Source organism: Salvelinus alpinus, chromosome 29, assembly GCF_045679555.1.
Source record: "Salvelinus alpinus chromosome 29, SLU_Salpinus.1, whole genome shotgun sequence".
NCBI lineage: Eukaryota > Metazoa > Chordata > Actinopteri > Salmoniformes > Salmonidae > Salvelinus > Salvelinus alpinus.
In genome coordinates, this window is record NC_092114.1 from 30568918 (window position 1) to 30574917 (window position 6000).

Genomic DNA, 6000 nt, shown 5'->3' on the forward strand with positions numbered 1-6000 from the left:
CAGTTATAAGGAGTGTGAAATCTTAAAGTTAGTCATTTTGTAATTGGATTATACTATATTTAGAAAGCCTAAGTCATTTCAAGCCAATTTCATACAGTTTTGTTGAATAGGAAATACATAATATCAAATATTTCATGTTTTTATCATATTTGTACTGTGGACTTGAGCTTGTGTCGTCAAAAGTGTCTACACCTCAGCAATGTATAACCATTTTTTTCAACCAGAAATGTGCGATTTTAGCCTTTCTTGGAGTATGCAGCATTACTAGTTATTGTTTATGGCCCTTTCATGATAAATAACTACTTTTGAGGTTTACGTAGATTACATGTAGTTACATTTAACTGGTTTTAATATAGACAGCACGAATAGAGTGTCTGGACTCTGCCATTGCACACAGACACACACACCCCGTTAATCTCCATGTCTCTGTCACCCCCACTCTTCTGTGTGGTTTAATCCCCCCTGTCATGGAATGTATCCCTGAAGGGTGTGGGGCTTGACGCTGTGCATTGCTGACATGGCACCTGGGTCCCGCTGGTTATTATATGTGATGTCTTCGTTGCTCTGAACTGCCAGAGCGTCTGAGGGGTGGGCAAGGGAGAGGATCTGGTGTCATGTAGGCAAGAGGAGTAGTGGTGCACTGGTCAGCTGTTTGTTCACCCGCACTTGCCTGCAATTGCTAACAATCCATTCGTAACCACCTGTCTATGCGATGAAGTGAAAATCTGAGTCCGCACCTGATTCTAACCCACTAATATAGAAAATGCGCTGTAGGATACAGTCAGAGACTGTTTTTTTGACAGGGTGTCCAGAGTTTTTGTTGTTGCCTGATTTAGATATGTTTCTGCTTATAATTTTATGCTATTTGTTTGTCAACTTGTCTATAATAAGATACATGCAGCTTTTCTTCTGTCATATGTTGCCCTAGAAGACTATTAAATAAACTTTGCTCACCAGAATAATGACAGGGGAGAAAAAACAATAACCATTTTTTTTAAACGGGAACGATTTTCTGTATAAAAATTCCAAATGACATCAGTTTGACCGGTTCTAAGGAAATGGAAAGCTGTGAACATGTTTCTGATAAGATTTCAGTTCGGCTTGGATGTATATTTTATGTGGTTTAATTTAAATACTATTACTGGCAGAATGCTGGCCAAACCTCCCGTTTTGCGTACGCGAGCGTTACAAAAATAAATGTACACATACATGTTATTCAATCATACCAAACTGCTCGTGCGCGTCAACGGCATCTGCATCGCCAGGCACAATTATTTTTTGACACGTGATGCGTTGCAAGTCCCGCCTCTCCCATTTACTCATTGTTTTTTATGAGCATATACCCACGTGGGTGATTTGAAAGACGAAAGAGGTCCACACTCCAGTCCAGTTGGTGGCGGTAATGCACCTTAAAGTTGGTTTCCAATCGCCATATAAAATCTACAGATGATGAAGAATAAGAAATATGTTAGAGAAGAGATTAATCAGAGAAAACTAACTGCGGGTTATGATTCAACCTGCACATCACTAAAGAGGAGCCAGACCTGTTTGTGCCTTCTAGCTATAGGAGTTATAGGGGGGAGTGGGGTGAGTTGAGCGTTTTTTGACATTCAGCATCACTCCGTCAGGGGGAATACAGTATTCTTTCTAACAAGGATATCTACATATATTTCAGGATGTTGTGTATCCCTGGAAATAATCAGAATTCATGTAAAAATTACTGTTTTGAAAACATAGCTTGTTCAAAAAAAGCGGTGTCTTGGCACAACTTACCTCACATTTCCGTACTGAATGAAATATTACCACTACCTTTTCCCCCAAACACAATTCAACACAACACTTTTTTTGTCTTTTAATCATTTGAATAATCTTTTGACATAGGCTTAACATCTAATAAACTCTGTACTTTTATTTTTTACACAACAATAGGCCAGTCCCTGTTGTTACCTCATATCCCAGCGATAATGCATTGCATTACGCCTGGTAACAAAACACTTCAATTTGCTAAACTTTCCAGTGGCTCAACCATTGGCTCAACCTACGCCATGGTGATTGGCTCAACTTACCCCAAGGCGAATATTTTGACTATATTAGACCACCCAGATACAAGGATGCACTTTCATACTAGGTTTCAGACCTCATGTTGAAGCTTTTCGAGACCACACTATCATCCTTGTGCCCAAGACAGGGAAAGTAACTGAACTAAATGACTACATACCCATAGCACTAGCTTCCGTCATCATGAAGTGCTTCGAAAGTCTAGTCAAAGACCACTTCACCTCCTCCCTCCCCTACACACTCAACCCTCTCCAATTTGCCTACCACCCTGACAGATCCACCTGGACAAAAGTAGTGCATATGTGAGGATGCTGTTCATCGACTATAGCTCTGCCTTCAATACCATAGTGCCATCTAAGATCACCTCAAAGCTCAGGGCCCTGGGACTGAACTTCTCCCTGTGCAACTGAGTCCTGGACTTTCTTACGGGTAGGCAACATTACCTCTTCCACACTGATTTTAAATACAGGGGCCCCACATGTATGAGTCCTCAGTCCCTTCCTGTACTCCCTGTATACCCATGACTGCGTGGCCTTACACAGTTCCAACTCCGTCATCACTGACGACACGACGAGACAGCCTACAGGGAGGAGATAGGCACTCTGACGGCATAGTGCTAGGTAAACAAACTCACCCTCAATGTAAAAAAAACAAAGGAGCTGATTGTGGACTTCAGGAGGAACCAGGCTGGGCACGCCCCCATCCTCATCAATAAAGGGTACTGGAACTGAAATGGTCAAACCACACAGACACCATGGTGAAGAAGGCAGTGACTCTTCAACCTCAGGATGCTGAAGAAATTCGGCCTCGGACCCCGAGGTCCCTCACAGTGTTCTACAGGAGCACCACCGAGAGCATACTGCCGGGTTGCAGCACAGCCTGTTATGGCAACTCAACCACCACGGACCCCAAGGTGCTACAAAGGGTGGTACACTCAGCCGAACGCACCATTGGGTGCACACTGCCTGCTCTAAAGGACACCAAGTGTCGCAGGAAGGCCAAGAAGATCACCAGGGACCCCAGCCATCCGAGCCATGGCCTGTTCTCCCTGTTTCCATCACTCAGATGCGGGCAGTATAGGAGCATCATGGCCAAAACTGTGAGACTGGCCAGTAGCTTCTAATCCCAGACCATCTGGCTGCTGAATAGCCACCACTAGTCAGCTACCCCCCCCCCCCACTCCATTGAAGTGGCGAAGCAGGTGGGACTGGTGTGGACCAATCACAGAGGATCCTGTCATGAGATGTCCGGCAACAACGGCACCTGAGGGGACGTGATGTGTCCGTCTCACCTGTGTCAGGTGAGTTACAGAGGTGTGTGTGTTAACTCTCCATTGTCTAGCGTGTCAGCAGGGGGATGATGCTAACGCTAAACTAGCGACGATGCGATCATTTGGAAAGCACACACACACACGCACGCACACGCACACGCACACACCTGTGTCAAGGTGATAAGCTGTGGACAGGTGTATTACAGAGGTGTTTAATTGGTGTCTGGAGAGTGTTACCTTTCCACGCAAGATCAAAAAGAGAAGAAAGACCTGTAATTGTAGTGTCCTTTTCCAGCTTGGATGGAAGGTGAGTCTTTTCAGTGTTGTGGCTATTCAGAGGGTTCTGACAACACGGTTGACACTTTGTGAGTAATATAGATGGGTACATGTAATCTCTTCACGTATGCAGTGGCTGGCTGCTCGCACCCCCCTCTCTCATCCCTTTTTCTCTCTCTCTCTCTCTCTCTCTCTCTCTCTCTCTCTCTCTCTCTCTCTCTCTCTCTCTCTCTCTCTCTCTCTCTCTCTCTCTCTCTCTCTCTCTCTCTCTCTCTCTCTCTCTCTCTCGGTGCTGCTGGTGTGGGCTTGGCTCACACTGGAACATGTATATAGGGGGCTGCTGAACTGCCTGGGGGACTTTGTCATGGTGTGGGGCGTCAGGGGGGTTCTATGTACAAAAGACGCAGGACGGGTCTTGGTTCTAACTGTTAAAATTAAGTAAAGTTTGTGTTTTTAATTATGTAACTATTGGGCTAAATCTCTCTCTCTCTCTCTCTCTGTATGTTGTGTCATGTATGCTGTGTTAGTGACTAAGAGGAAATATATTCATGAGCCACCTTTAAAACTATCTCAATGTCATGTATGTAAAATACATAATATACAGTAAGGAAGGCTTAAAGTATTCTGAATTATATGTTTATTTTATATGTTGGCGTGCACAGAGAAGACAGTGGGGAGTAAGGCAATTACATATTCAGAGGATCATTTGCATTTTTTTGCTCTTAGATCATCTACTTTACTTTTAAATCCAATTTACTGCACATTTTAGTCAAATTAATCTCCATTTTTAAAAGCTTAACCTGGCTGTCTGTCAAATGCACCTCACAGTTAGGTGACACTCTCTGCAATCTGTTCCTCTCAGAGGATGCAAGTGGGAAAATGTTTCTAAATGATTTTAAGCCAAAGGAAAGGATGATAGTACCTCATATTTCATTCCTAATTGGTGCTTCTCACCTTCCACAAGGATCAAGTTCAAACATGGTACACATCACACTTTTTAGCTGAGTCACTGTCATCAGAGTATGCATATTTTTTCCAAGTTTATATGAAGCAACCAAGAATGAATCTAAAAGAGAGGTACTTTATGAGACATCCTCTATTCATCCTCTGAGCAGACTCAGTATTATGAAGAAAAATATACTTAAGCGGGTGAGACCATGCAGAGTGACCTTGTCGGCATGATTGCCAGAGCTTGTGTGTGTGGTGGCTGTGTGGTGGCAGTGTGGTGGTTGTGTGTGTGGTGGTTGTGTGTGTGAGTGTTTGTGTGTGTGTGTGTGTGGTGGTTGTGTGTGTGAGTGGTTGTATGTGTGATGGTTGTGTGTGTGAGTGGTTGTGTGTGTGGTGGTTGTGTGTGTGGTGGTTGTGTGTGTGAGTGGTTGTGTGTGTGAGTGGTTGTGTGTGTGAGTGGTTGTGTGTGTGAGTGGTTGTGTGTGTAGTGGTTGTGTGTGTGAGTGGTTGTGTGTGTGTTGGTTGTGTGTGTGGTGGTTGTGTGTGTGGTGGTTGTGTGTGTGATGGTTGTGTGTGTGGTGGTTGTGTGTGTGAGTGTTTGTGTGTGTGTGGTGGTTGTGTGTGTGGTGGTTGTGTGTGTGAGTGTTTGTGTGTGTGAGTGGTTGTGTGTGTGGTGGTTGTGTGTGTGAGTGTTTGTGTGTGTGTGGTGGTTGTGTGTGTGGTGGTTGTGTGTGTGGAAGACAACAGATACCACCATGGCAGCTGGCAGTGCGATTCGGACCACCCTGGTTCCCCTTGCATGCCAGCCATGTCTTATTGTGTGTGTGTGTGTGTGTGTGTGTGTGTGTGTGTGTGTGTGTGTGTGTGTGTGTGTGTGTGTGTGTGTGTGTGTGTGTGTGTGTGTGTGTGTGTGTGTGTGTGTGTGTGTGTGTGTGTGTGTGTGTGTGTGTGTGTGTGTGTGTGTGTGTGTGTGTCATTCTGTCAACCCCTCTGTGCCAGCCATGTTGTCAGCCACAGGAGACACAGCTACCTCATTCAGCAGGTGTGACTTCCCGGTTGGACTATGAGAAGGAGAGAAAGAATGACAGGGAGGGAAGTAAGGAAGGAAGGAGAGAGAGAGGAAAGCAAGGAGATAGGGAGAGGGGGCAGGTAAGGGAGGAGAGAAAGAAGTATAGGGAGAGAAGGAGGGAAGGAAGAAGGGATGGAGAGAGGATGGGAAGGAGAGAGGGAGGGAGGGCAGGAGAGAAGGAGGGAGGGGAGGTAAGGGAGGAGAGAAAGAAGGATAAGGAGGGAGGGAGGGTAGTGAAAGAGCAAGGGAGGGAGATGGATGGAGGGAGGTGAAGGAGGGGAGGTAAGAAGTGAGAGAATGAGGGAGATGGACAGAGGTGTGAACTCCCATAATTCTTAGAGAAAGAAGAGGAAGAAGAACAAGAAGGGGGTGAAAAGGA